Source organism: Thermobia domestica, chromosome 6 (assembly GCF_964235325.1).
Source record: "Thermobia domestica chromosome 6, izTheDome1.hap1.1, whole genome shotgun sequence".
Lineage (NCBI taxonomy): Eukaryota > Metazoa > Arthropoda > Insecta > Zygentoma > Lepismatidae > Thermobia > Thermobia domestica.
In genome coordinates this window covers 23,593,351-23,608,824 of record NC_137459.1, presented here as the reverse complement: position 1 = coordinate 23,608,824, position 15,474 = coordinate 23,593,351, and the positions used below count along the sequence as shown (strand labels likewise).

Here is a 15,474-nt window from a genome sequence, read left to right as displayed (position 1 = left end):
TAACGAAAAAGTTCCGTCTCTACTGATGTGATTGTATTCGCGAATGATCTTCCAAAATTAATTCGACTGAGGACTGTGTAAAAACTTCAAATGGACTTATGAAGTATTAAGAACTGGTTTGACAGTAATACAGAACTTATATATGGCTTCTACATTGCCAGAACTATTTCGGACTCACCTTACTTAAGATCGAGAAGTCCTATTTGATTCTAAAGTACGTTTTGCTTATCATATTGACACGATCATTAATAATTTATATAAAAATCCTGATTTTGTTATGGGAAAAGATGTTACATTAATGAAACACTGTTTCTGTTTTGTGAGGTCGCAATTGGAATATGCGACTTTGTCTTTGTCACCAAAGGCACTGAAACACATTTATATGATTGAAAGAATACAATGAAAATTCTTGAAACTACTTACTAGTAGAAAAATTGGCCTGTGTTCTAAATATGAATCATATTCAGAAATAAAATTAATACAAAATTGCAATATGTGCACTTTCAAACAGTAGAGAGAACATGTGGATCTTATAATGTGACACTGAGATAAATCCGTTCTCCGGACAGCGATATATTCTACAAATATGTGAAATCCTTATGTCTACTAGGGAAATCAGTACGGAGCATACGTTATTCATATGCTAGATACATTTTCCGCTTAGATGTTACATCGTACCGTCGCAGCATATATGATATCTAACAGTCTTCCGTATATTAGATACATATGCGTATGTTATATACCTCATCTATATGTTATATATGTAAATCTGTATGTGAGATCCTGACCAGCTCTATACAGTTCTTTCGTTCCAACGGAAAGTACGTTTATTCGGAACACTTGTACGGAAAGGACATATAAAATATACTTTTCCAGTTATACGTTTGGTGTATATTAATTCCAAAAATTACAGGATTTACACATGTAACCTACGTTTTTCGTACGCCACATATGTTTTTTTTTTTTTTGGCTTTGTATACAAATTATAGATGGTAAAATTGACTGTCCTGACCTTACTTGAAGGTTCAATTACATGTCCCGTAAGGTGAAATCCGGGTAGGAAATAAGAGTATACTTCACTGCAAGAAGACATAAACAAAGTCTCTTAGTCCTAAGTCTCTTATATGGAGGGTGAGTGCTTCCTACAATGCATTTGAAAGAATATCTCGTATAAATGTTTCTGTAATGTACAAGGCAAAACATATTTTATTTTATATGATATTTACATCTTATTATTTACCAATCGTAATGGCAACTAGAAGAGTATATTTTTATTTTTCAAACGAACAGACACTTTAGTTTCAGATATCCGTCGTGCTGTAGTTTGTAAGGAAATTTTAGTTTATCTTGAAATTCACCATCACTAAGGCGCCTGCTCGTTATAAATAAACACATGCGCTGCTGACCGGTAACGCTACCTTTTAAATTTTCTCAATAAGAATATATAAATTTCTCTCTTGTAGTGACCAAGAAAGTTGCTTGTGTGTTTTGCAAATTAACTTCGTTTTCACATTAAGTCAATTTTCAATCCTATTATCTATTTGTACTCCATTATTTGTGCATGCTCCAAGAAAAGGATAATCTAGAATACTGAATACATGATTTAAAGCAATGAAAAGTGTTGTGAAAAAATTTTCTATAGCGGCTCCTATATTTTTAATCTGCACGATCTTTTCCCTATATTAGAATTAAGGTATTTTGTAAACTTAAATTGACATCTATGACACATATTTCAAAGAGAGGTAATATATAGTCAACAACTTTCAAGTGCGGCTTATTTTCAATATGAACCCATATAATTACATGGATTCAAGACACATTTTAATTCATTCTTTCTAAAATAAACAAGTAAATAAATTTCACTCACATATTCTCTCCGCTGTTTCCTATGTTGAATCGAGTGCTCTTTAGTAACGAAAGTTTTTCTCCTATAACTATTGATTTGCTACCTATATTCTATGCTTCTTATTCTCCTTCTTTCATGGAGCTCCCACGAGGTTAAGCGGTTAGAGTACATGCCTTTGTTGGGGGGGGGGGACCCGAGCCGATTTCCGGCTGGAGCTCCTGTAGTTTGAATTTCACGTTAAGCTGTAGTCCCAAGTCTCATATAGCCTCGTTGCTGAAGAGAACGCTAAACGAAAACTCAAATCAAATATCCTTGTTTCATAATATTAATTGGGTTTTGTACCTTTAGGTACAGGCCTAGGACCCAGTCACTTACAAATAATGCTGGTACCTTTATAAAAATTGATGTGAATGAAGGGTAATGATGAAAGATCGTGGATGAATCTCATAATCGATTGAAGGGGAGGATGAAGTGAATCCTCATTTTTCACTAACTTCAAGCAGTTACTGATTTTAGCTTCGTACATTGCAAGAAATGAGGTGTTGAAACAACACAAAATGACTACCACTTTAGCGTGTTACTTGGGTGTTAATTCATCACCAATCATATCGCCTTCCGAGCATATCGGAAATAACTCGTTGCTACCTGAGAAAATTTGCATTGGTATTTATCGTGTAATACGAGCAGAGCTTTGCGAAGTATATTTGGCACTTATGATAACTAACGAATAATGTTCTATGTTTCCTGTAATCGTTACAATAATATTGCTGTAAACATATGAATCGTCTGACAACAGTTACATAGGCAACAGTTCTGCCATCTTCTGTTCATACGTGCTAAGACACAAGAATAACGGATAAAGAAAACAGATGCAAGCATTTCTATCTATGTAACTGTTGTCAGATGATTCACCGGTTTGCAGCAATATTATTGTGACAGATTACAAATAGCATAGAATGTTATGAGTTACTTGCCATAATATGAAATATATTTCGCAAAGCTTTGCTCACACCAAACACCAAAAAACAATGCAAACACACACAGCCAGTAACGAGGAATTTGGTATGCTCTGAAGGCGATGTGCTTGGTGTTCGCATCACTCATAACTACATAATCGCATACAAACACCTTCACTGGACGAGAACTTGTAATAAACTCAACGAAACATCTCATCCTACCAAATATTGGCAACAGTTCAATCAACTCGTTCGCAAATTTCAAAGGACATCATACCCACTAGTTGTAAACCAGCAAGCACTCTCTTCTGATCAGGACAAGGCCAATATCTTTGCCGCACACTTCCAAAATATCTTTACTCCATTGCCTGGCTGTCATACTCCACAACGTTTACTTACAGAAATCGATCGGTTATCTGATCCTAAATTAACACATTTGCAACCACATCATAGTCACGCTCTGGAACTAAATAATGCACTCACAGTACCCATCCAACACCAAGACATCCAGTCAACTCTCCTTAAGAAACGAAATACAGCACCAGGCTTTGATGGGCTTACCTATACTCTTATTAAAAACGCTCCTCCTGTTGTCTTCACCAACCTAAGCTTTATTTATACATTTATACTCCGCACTGGTTTTTTCACCATCACTTGGAAGTACTCAAAAGTATTACTCTTTCCCAAAACTAATAAACCGCCCTCTGATGTTACCTCTTATCGACCTATACAACTGACGTCCACGTTCAGCAAAATATTTGAACGTATATTAGTGCTTCGTATCCACGATCACTTACAGACTAACGCTCTTCTTCCATTGCATCAAGCTGGAATTCGTCCCAATTTCAGCATTCTGGACCCCATGTTACATCTCAGCAACTCTATATACAATCAATTCAACCAGAGTCATCCTTCATGTCTGGTTACATTCGATCTTGAAAAGGCATTCGATAAAGTTTGGCACCAGGGTCTTATATACAAGCTATACACTTTCCAACTTTCTCTCTCTCTTACATACGAACTATACACTCCTTTCTCACAGCCCGACTTGCTTACGTATCGATGAATGATGCTCTGTCGTTTCCAATATTCCTGAATTCTGGCGTTCCTCAAGGACCTTCTCTCTCTCTCCTGTTGTATTTGTTATACGTGTTCGACTTACCAACCACTCCTGGGATACAGCTTTTCCAATTCGCTGACGATACTGCATTTCTCGCTGTCGGAAGGACAATTACTGGTATCCAACATCGCCTTCAACAGGCAATTGACGCTTTTATTGACTGGTGCAACGTTTGGCGTTTGGCAATCAATGCTACTAAAACGCAAGCTATCGTCTTCTTACCATCTGGACGTCCATCTCGAGTACATCGAAATCCTCATTTATTACGAGTTCATGTTGATAAATCACCAGTCACCATACATAACACTCTTAAGTATCTAGGCATTGTGTTCGATTCCAAATTTACTTGGACACCGCACCTTCTCACTGTCATCGAGAAAACCAAAAACAGACTTAACTTACTGAAACGACTAGTTGGTACCACGTGGGGTCTACATTCAAATCTCCTCCTAAACACTTACAAAGTTTTCATGCGCCCGGTCTTAACTTATGGTCACACAGCTTGGTTGCCGGCTCCACCTAAGTACTAGCGAAAGTTAGCAATACTCGAACGCTACGCTTTTCGTTTAGCATTTCGTATCCAGCTCCCCCACCCAACCCGTCTACTCTACGACCGTATTCATTTTCCACCGCTCTTATCTCATCTTGATGCTCTCCGGTTAAAATACATTAAGAAACGCATTGAAACTGCTCATCCAGTATTTCTGAACCTTATCCGCTTTGATAGAGACTTTGATATCCCTGCTGTTGATTATCCGACACCTTTACAACATCTGATGACCCTGTATCATTTGAACATCGGCCGCGAGAACGTTGATCCGGAAATTTTCGACATTTATCATCCTGGCACAGTTTCAGCGCTTATCTATCCATCTCATGCAGAGTAAACCACCCACCAACAGGGCTCCCTTTGTTTTCCTTAGTTCCTGAGTCGCCCCAGGAACAGAAGCTAACAGCATTCGTCTTACTAATAATACCCATGTGTTGTGAGGTCGTAGCACTTCACCTCATGACATCTACCACTCCTCTTGTCTTGACTGCCGTTTCTTTCTGTGATTGAACCGCATGTTTTATAGCTCCTGGTGAACCTGAATCACCGCAACTGTATTTTGGCATTTTCTCTTCATTTCAGGCAACGAAGTTAAAGAACGACTACGACTTATATGTCAGCCAGACGATCTTCCTTAGCATTCATGGCACATGAAAATTGCCCTCACTTAATTGATGCCCATCCCTCTGAGTAAACTGAATAAAATGTTAAATAAAGATGACTAAACAACACCTAGACCCTCTCATGATAAAACTGTTGCTCCTACACCATTCGACCTCTTCCCGAAGAAAGAGCGCAACCCTTTAAGCGCGTAAACGTAAAAAAATGCTTGGTGTTGAACACGAAACTAGCCATTTTAGAGAGACATGCTTTTCGCATTGAGTTCCGCACTTCTCTCCCCAGCCCAACCCGTGATTTATACATCATTCCCTAAACTCAGCTACCATCTCGAAACTCTTCGTTTAAAATTCATTACTCAATGCTACACACATCACCATCCTCTACTGTTTGAAACTATGCACCATCTTGCACTTCACTCCTCACCTGCACGTTACCACAATACTCTGCTTCATCTCCTCTTTACATTATATTGCTACACAGTCCCTCCAGACCATCTCGATCTACAGATCCTCCAAGACTACCGTTTGCATGTACATCTTCCTCATCTTATTCCCATCATATGCACAGTGATTTCCTTTCTCTAACAGGGTTCACCACGTATCCATTAGCCTAGAGCCACCCCTAGGCAGAAGATAACTATATGCGTCTTTCTAACATTGTGTTGTGGCGTCATGTGCACTTCACATCATCACTCATTTTCATCATGCCTTATGATTTGTTTCTTTGCTCTTTAACTTTTGTATTAGATTTCTCACAAACAATATCTTGACTATGTTTTCTACTGTATTTCTGCCTTATATACTATGTTGTATTTATGCTCACATCTGTATCTTGTTTATGTTCCAGTGTAACCTCAAGTATGTTTATGATCGCAAAGATCATAATGGCCTTTCCTCCAAATGATGATAAGAATAATAAAGATTAATAAATAAATAATACAGCCCAACAACCAATCCTTCAGTCCTCTAGTAATCCTCTCAAAACTCTTCCCTAAAAAAGAGTGTAGCCCTCTTAGAGGTTGCTAGCCTATGGCTAGTCTTTAAAAAAACTTGGTGTTGAGTTGACACACCAAGTAACACACTTAAGTGGTAGTCATTTTGTGTTGTTTCAACACCTCATTTTTTACTGTGTACAGAGGGAATGATTGTTAACCCTCTAACAAAATGTATGACGTATTACACCAACGTGGATTTTTTCTTTTACAAAAGTTATTGTGAAACTTGAGGAGTTTGATGCAATATGGGCGTAATTCTGAAACATGCAGTTGGAGAAAAACGATGTTGAAAATTTAAGTAGTGTTTTTTTTTCTTACATAAAACAATGTAATATGCAGCATTTTATTCCGATATTGAATTGAAGTGTTACCAGGAGGGTAAACAAGCATGGCAAAAGCCACAAATGCGTTTGATTCCAAAAGGGCGTAAACTCGCTTACGCCCTTATTACATCAAACTCCTCAATTGATAGGGGGAAAAGCAAATTAACACTTTTATTCTTAACAGATTCTAACAATAAACTACAAGAGTGATAAAAATGCCATAAAAAACTGTGCACTATGTTATTGTTGTAAGCGATTGTTTTTTTTTCAAAGCTTATACTGAAAAAATGAAAGAAAATCTTTAAGTTTTACGTCCCACGCTTATGCCGGTTAGGCTAAAGGAGACGGTGATGATGAGAGACGAGTGAAACGGTGGAATGAAGAAAGTGGGAGGAAACGGGAGAATCCCGAGAAAACCCACGAGCACGGTGCTTTTCCACCACAAAGTCCACACGACGCGAACTGGGATCGAGCCAGGCACCTCAAACACCGGATGTGAACGCTCTTCCACTGAGCCACTGCGCCCCCAGAAGCTTATAATGAAAGTTTTTTTGCATGTATGTTGCATGTATGTATTCAAACTTTCAACACAGCGGTGAGTTTTACCCCATCTAACCACTTATTCTTGATGGATTGCAACTACAAAGAACAGAGATTATTTCTGCAAGCTGAAAGAAGAAGTATCCCAAATTTCATTGAAATCGAATACGTTTTAGGATAGTTATCGTGGAATCGATGGACAGACGGACTGACAGACAGATAGACAGTCAAGTAATTGTATTTATAATGATGAGTAATTATGAGTAATTGTATTTATAATTATTAGTAAATGTATTTATAAAGACACAACACTAACTGGAACCGCTGTGTTGAGTTAAATAAATAGATAAATGTATAAAAGCTTTTGAAGATATTTTGGCTTTTAAGTTCTTATAGAGAGAAATCTTGAAAAACTGCATAAAAACATGTCTTTCCCTGAAGTTGTACGAAAAACATTAGCTGCATTTGGAATATTTATACCTGCTCTGTTTTCAAATTGGTGTTTATCTCAGAGACCCTTATAATTTTTAAGATAGATTTGCGAACAGTTCACAGCTACAATCTGATGACACACAAACTGAAATTAAAGATTTCACACGGGAAACTGAAAATTATGGAAAATCAGAAGTTACTACCACCACCACCACCACTACTACTACTACTACTACTACTACTACTACTACTACTACTACTACTACTACTACTACTACTACTAATAATAATAATAATAATAATAATAATAATAATAATAATAATAATAATAATAATAGTTGCAATAATGTATAAACACGAGATATGAATATTTTGAATTGCTCTTTCCTTTTCCAGAAAAAAACAGACAAAATAGTCTAGTGAGATATTGAAACTTTTATTCTTTAGTAACTTTTAACCTTAGCTATGTAAGTTTTCATAGTAAAAAATTCTAAATCCCGGGAAGAGAAAAGCTGGAGAGAGCGACAGCCGAAAGGGGTATGCAAGTAGCATAAGAAGGTTAGTGTGCCCAAGGCGCAGGAGTGGGCGATATTTGCAGTTTTTATTGTTTGTAGTGTAGCAGAGGTTTGCTACCTTAAGGTAACCTTTTCTTACGTTTTTTAAGATTATCTTTACAGTAGATTAGACTAGGAAAGTTCTACTTCTTTTAAATAAGTTACGTGTAGGTTAATGTAGTTTCATGTAAGGTAGTTATGTTTTGGTTGTCATATTCTACGTTGTGTTATAGTTTAGGTAAACTTGGGTTAAATACCAGATTTATACTCTTTTCTATTTGCAACACATACTAAATCTGAAGCAAAAGACATAAGAAATGTTAATTCGAACCATAAAATTATTATACTTCTTTCAACAGCTCGTTAATGTGCATCAACAAATTGTTGTTATTTTAATATCAACCATCCCTCCTATTATCTTAAATTCTAATTTAACAAAAAAAAATGTCACTGGTTTCCTTCAGTCTTACTAAAAAATGACACAATACAGTTTTAGTAACAACCAACAGCTAATTAACTAGAGGAGAATAGTTCCTTTAAATAAATAAACAATGGAACTTTCACATTGAAGGACAAATAATAATTACAAGTTCTGAGAATGCTTACTTAGGTACATCTCGTTGATCAGCATATGCACAGGAATCACTGGATCCAATTGCTGAAATCTAGGTTAAAATTCCATCACCACGACTTCGAAATGTAGGTTACATCTGAGCGCCATATTGGTGTGTAAAGTTTCCTTAAAAATAAAGAAAAATACAAATGAACAAATTATTCAAAACTAATTAAATATAATTATCAATATTTCTAGAAATTTGACATTTAAAATTTTGCACACTGTACTGTAAACTGTCGCGGTCACATTTACTGACGATTGCAGTCAATTCTGACTGCCAAACGATTACTCTAAAATTTACGGTATTAGTGAAATGAAATGAAATCTTTGAGTTTTACGTCCCACAGTTATGCCGGCTAGGCTAAAGGAGACGGCGATGATGAGTGATGAATGAAATGGTGGAATAAAGAAAGTGGGAGGAAACGAGAGAACCAGAGAACACCCATGCACACGGTGTTTTACGTTATTAGTGTTAAAGTTATGGTAATAGGGCATAAATACGAGAATGGCCTTTTCATAGCCTATGACCACAAATTTTACAGTAATACCGTAACTTTTAGAGTAACCTGTTGGCAGCCAGAATTGACGGTAATCAGTCAGCAAATGTGACAGTAATTGTTTATAGTGCAGAGCTAATAAAATGATAAAGAAAATGTATTGTTGTGGTATTATCTAATTTTTTGTGAACACGTGAGTGTTTTGAGGACCAAGGTGGATCAGTGGTAGAGCTATTCACCTCTGGTGCTTGGGGTCCCTGGTTCGATCGCAGCTCGCGTCAAGTGAGTTTTGCGGTGTACAAACACCATGTTCGTGAGTTTTCTCGGGGTTCAACCCATTTCTCAGAGTTCCACCTGTTTCCTTCCACTTTCTTCCTTCCACCATTTTTACTAATTTCTCATCATCGGCGTCTCCTTTAGATTAGCCTGCATAACGTGGGACGTAAAACTCAAAAATTTACGAGAGTATTTTGTTGCTTTAAAAATATGGAACAAGAGCAAAAATAATATTTATTTTCAAAAGTCAGGCAAATGATTTTGTCAAAATGTAACCTACATCCAGTTTAGGGTCACACCTCAGAATTAAACCATGTTTGTCATCGGTGTTTCACTAAAGGAAACTAAAACATCATCTTCCTCTTAAGGGCTGAAGTGAGAGAGTCCGTATGTAAATCTATCTCTCTTAAACTTACTACAAACACAAAATAAAATACCAAAACTTAATGATACATTAATTAATGAACTTAATAAACTTAATGATACATTCCTTTTCCTTACATTCAAAACCAACCTATTTTCCATTTTGATATTTTTGGAATTTTGAAACTCAGATCAACATCATATGCTTCATAACTTTACAAGATTATACAATTTCCCTTACCAGACAAAAGCAATTTCCAGTTTCCAATTTTCAGCAATTCATTACCTTATACTAACATGAAAAATGTAAAGATAAGATGAATTCAATATAGATAACTAGGTCCCTCGCGGTTAAGCGATTAGCGGACGCACCTCTGGTGTTGGAGATCCGGCTTTGGTTCCGGGAGGGAACTCATGTGGTTCGGATCTCACGTTAAGATGCAGGCCCACGACTCATACAGCCTCGCTGCTGAAAGGGACGCTAAACTCAGAATCCAATTCAATATAGATAACATTGGTTATGCTTCCATAGTTTGTCATATCATTACAAGTTACAAATATAAACACAAAGTTACAAACACTTTTACGAAAAGCGAAATGTTTCCTTACTAGTAAATTTAGCTGCTTAAGTATTTCATTTTTCATTCATTATATATTTCAGAAATGAATTATTGAAGTTTAACATCCCGCTATTATGCCCTTTAGACTAAAGGATACGTATTCTTAAGGTAAAATAATGATAATGAAAGAATTTGTGGAATGAGGACGTGGGAGGAAACATGAGTTCCTCAAGAAAACTTGGAACATTTAAGGTTAAACTTCAATGACTAAAAAAATTACAAATTTATTGTAAATTAAGTTGACTTAGACAAAATGCTCCAAAGATATACTATTTTTTGTACCAATAAAATTGACATTGGTATTTAGTATTATGGCATAATTACCTGCTACATTTTTTTTCAGGTTACAAAGTTGCACCATTATCCAACGAAGTTAGTTTTTTAGTTTCCCACACCAATAGAATTTCTAGAATGGATCGACACAATCAGTACGTCCGTAAGCACGGAAACAGATGCCATTAGAATCTATAAATGCATAAATTTCAGTTAAAAACTAATAAATTATGTTTTAAAAGACTAAAATATAATACTCTAGTTTTAAACTGCTAAAACAAATTACAAATAATTTGGTTTCAGACTGCGAAAGTCTTTCTCGTTATAAACAACAGATTTCTCTGAAGCGTACAAACTAACTTGTTTGCATTTTTTGTAATTTCTAAAATCTTAATATGTTCCTAGGTTGCAATATCTTTATCATAGGTTTACATGAAATCAGAAACTCACGGCTTCTTACAAGCACAAACAATACTTACTTACGGCATTACCTTATCAATCAAAATCCATTATTTGTATTTGATTCAGGTAAATTTAAAAAAGATTTCGAATAAAAATATCCTACATCTGATGATACGTAATTCTTTAAAATATTTACGAAAATCTTAATATACCATTAAAAAACCTATTTTGTGACGTAGCAAGAAACTAAGCCTTAGACCTGAATCATTACTTAAAAATAATAATGCACATTATGGACAACGTGATTCCTCTAAAATATCCTAAGAAATAATCCAGTTATTATTTAGATACTGTCGTAATACACTTGTATTCTTAGGAACGCTAATCACTACGAAATTAAAATACCGCTAAATTTACAGTAATTATGTGGTATATTCAAATAGATGAAATATAATCGAAATTTCGAACAAGAGCGCGCTAGGTAATATTATTCTGCATGAGGTACCGTTATCACAAGTCACCTAGTAGCTTTCCGTTTAAACCCATTTGTGAAAGCGAAAGTAAATGCCAATTTTCTAAATCGCTGGAAATCGAAAGCAGATACGTGAGTCATGATAACGGAATCTCATGTAAAATAATATTGCGTAGCACTGTAAAATTAGCGGTATTTTAATTTCGCCGTGGTGGGGCGTCTGAGGATGTTGCGCTGTGTAATGGTTTACTTAAAATAAAGGACTCTTCAATCTTTTCTTAATCACAGAATATTTACCCACACTATTTATGTATAAGACGAAACTAAAAATTTCAATAGCGGAATCAAACAATAATCTAAAATATAACCATTTCTTCTACTCGAAACTAACATATGTTTTTCTAAGCAACCAGCTTCTAACATGCATGATTTTGTCATTTTCAAGAAAACTTTTCTCAAAAATGTCGCTACAGAATTTCTAATAACAACTTCGTACTTAAAGCATTAAATAAATCTAAACGAAAAGAGCTAAGACAACTAAATTTTGATTAGAAATTAACAGAATGTTTTTTTTAAAAAACGTTAAAATATTATTGCTATATTGTTTCACTCTTACCATGTGACTTTAATAGACAAAAGTGGTTCCCAATGGCTTCCGTGAAAAAAAAAAGAACTTAAAATTCCTTTTTAACACAAAGATCACTTTTATGTATTATTCTTCTTTCGATCAAGTATAAATACACAAAACTTTCAGCTATACCCAGGTGTTAGAAAGAATAAAAATCTGCTAAGAAAGATGCGTCTTCTTTTATGTTACTGAAACATTACAAAATGGCGTTGCCCTAGCATTCCCCAAGAAGTTCACATTTCCGGAATAGCACAAGTGAATTCACAATAAAGTCTATTTCTCAATGCATGACATAATTTCTTTCCTCTATTTCTTCGATTAACATAAATTGATTTATCTTCTTTAAATCTTAAAAAATTCAATTCAATTATTCACTAAAAGGTGAGAGAAATCCTTGTTTCTGGCTAACAGGCGTCTATTGTTTCATTGCTCTCAACGTCAGCAAATGACGTCACATGACGTTGTAAAACATGGCTACCGCATGACGTGGTAAAACATGGCTACCACATGACGTGGCAAATAAGAACTATGCACTTTTTTAGTTAAAAAGAAAAAACAGTTTTCCAACAAATGTTACAAATGTTACAGTATTAGCATTATACAAAAAATTTCCATAAATCTACTTAAGGAATAATGGTATTCTTATTCTAAGGCTGTTATTATTATACTCATATTTTAAATAGAAAATAAGTTTACAACATCCTTTGTTAAACAATGAATTTCCATACCTCTACAATGTAAACAATAATCGTTTTATGTTATTTATGCTTCGAATGAAACTAAGCACTTCAATACTCAAACTAGAAAATCAGCTTAATAAAAGAAATTACCTTTCTATTGTAACTAAAACGTTTTTCCTGAAGACTGAAGTTTTCACAAAAAAATATGGCGTCTGTGCTTCACTTTCCAACAACGCTCTTTTCTACACGTGTCGCAACAAAATTCCTAATAAAAATGTCTTCTCCACCATATGAATTCATTGTATACAGCTTGAACTATTATAATGAATAAAATTTTCCTTAAAAAATAGGAATTTTTACTTTTAAAAGTGTTCAGATAACAGCGTTTTCCACTGATCCACTCATTTTAACATTACGCAAGAGTGGAAGCATCGAGAACGACGCTATAAGAAGAGGGAGTCACTGTAGCAGAGCAGCGACGCCTATCGTCGTCTGCATCCGTTTCTTTACAGTCAATTATTTTTTTTTATCTCAGCATTGAAATTATGTATGTTCGAATGTACTTGAAAAATACAGTATAATTGATAGGCTTGAGATAGAACTACGTAGCGAACACAACTATCGAAATTAATATTTATCTATTTAAGAAAATTGCCAATAATATGCTTACATGAATATCTGCTTATCACTTCTTGGTAGTAACAGATTCAACTCGGAGGGAAAAGGGAGCAACAGAAAGGCGCCAAAATCAAGGTCAACTTCAACTATCCAACGCGAAAGCCTTAGGAGGGCGCCACCTTCCCCAGATTTTACCACCGATTTGCATCTCTTCTAGATTGTAGGCTTCTAAATATTTAATATCTATTACCAAATAACGCTATAATAATCTATTTTAGGCAGTGAAAAGTCGAGTAATTTCGTCACTTTCGATGTTAGCAGGGCTCCAAATTAGTGGATCTCAACCTGGGTTACGCGACCCCCTGGGAGACACAAGGTACTGACAGAAATAAACTTCAATCCTAATATATTATATAAAAATGAATCTACTATATAAAAAAAAGTGAAAGAAAATTTTTTTCTAGAAACTGACATCATGTCCGAAATGATTGTCGCATATCTATAACTATCTTCTTGTAAGAATATAATTTGATAATCATTTTGCAGGGTACTTTTAATACTGATACTATGTGTATAATCGGGAAATGCATATTTGTGGTAAATTTCATAGGAAAATAATTATAAATACGAAAATAAAACATAGCGGACAAAAAAAGTAAAAAAAAAGTGCAAAATTATTTTTTCAAGAAATCACTTTAAAATATTTATGCATGGCTAAAAAGAAAAGCATGGAAAGTGCTCTCATATATAATCATTTGATTTGCATGAGAATCGAAAGAAATAATTAACCTTTCCATTCCCGTCAGAGATTTGAACGAAATGGTGGATCTCACATTGGGGGCCCCGGTTATTGCCCCTAATTATTAGTCATGCTTGATACATCGTTGGAAAGCTTACGGAACACAAATACCAATGAAATAACATTCTTGCAATTCGCGCCTTATTCGTAAAAAAAAAAAAAAAAAAAAAAAAAGAAGAAACAAAAATGTCGTAAAAATATGAAAAGTAATAGAATTTGAGGAGTTCTGGCAACCTTGCAGCCATCTAACGCTGACAAAATTATGCTAATGTGTAGGCAACACACTTCTGACAATAATATATAAATGGTGGCCATTTCTGCAGTAAAAATCGAGACGAAAATTCAGAACGAAACTCATAGCAAAAAAAAAATAAATAAATAAAAAATAATAAAATAAAATAAAATAAAATAAAATAAAATAAAAAATAAATAAATAAATAAAATAAAGTACTTACCACTATTTTGGACTGTGGAACCATCGATAGCAGGATGGGACGCAAAGTAGGACTTTGCAGCCAGTGAAAGAGATCCAGGTATCTTTACGAACATTGTTACCCACACAAACTCGACATCGTCTACGTCTGTCGAGTTTTGTTGCAATGTGTTCCAAGATGTCGCTATACGGATTGTCTCTAAGTACACTGAGAAAAATCCGTTATCCGGACAGCGGTATATTGTATGCACAAATACCTAGGTATACGGTATCCTTATATTTATTACAGAAATAAGTACGGAGCATACGCTATCCATATCTACATAGCTATGTACTGCCATTTCTCCCGCTTAGATGTTACATAAGGCCGTTGCAGGATGTCTGACGTTTACCAATCTTCCGTATATTACATACGTATACATATGTTTCATACGTCAGCTATATGTTACATACGCCCATCTGTATGTGAGATCCTGACCGCCTATATACAGTTCTTTCGTTCTTACGGAAAGTACGTTTATCCGGAACACTTATACGGAAAGTATGTTTAAAATATACTTTTTTCAGGTATACGTTTGTTGTAAGTTAAATCTCAAAACTACAGGATTTACATATGTAACTTACGTTGTTACGCACGCCACATACGTTTTTCTTTCAGTGTACGGATCCGCGCCCTGGCACAAATTTGCGGATTTCTCTTTTCTTCCCAGAAGAAATTATTGTGAGTGTGTATGTGTGTGTGTGTGTAGTGTGTGTATCAAAGAAAGTAAATATTTTGTATTTTACTTAAAAGAAAATCATAACAAATTCGTTTTATGTATTATGTACTATCCTCAAAAAAAGAAAGAAAAACGCAATGTT

General features: G+C 35.0%; 1 long non-coding RNA gene across 1 annotated transcript in view; it reads right to left on the bottom strand.

Moving 5' to 3' along the window:
- The window catches only part of LOC145687645 (uncharacterized), a 203,449-nt gene that overhangs the window by 18,800 nt on the left and 169,175 nt on the right, over positions 1 to 15,474 (bottom strand). Inside the window, exons 4-5 of the long non-coding RNA XR_014131698.1 lie at positions 10,633 to 10,773; positions 8,543 to 8,675 (exon numbers count right to left, since the gene is read on the bottom strand). This is a non-coding gene — a long non-coding RNA (uncharacterized LOC145687645). The remainder of the gene's footprint in view (positions 1 to 8,542; positions 8,676 to 10,632; positions 10,774 to 15,474) is intronic.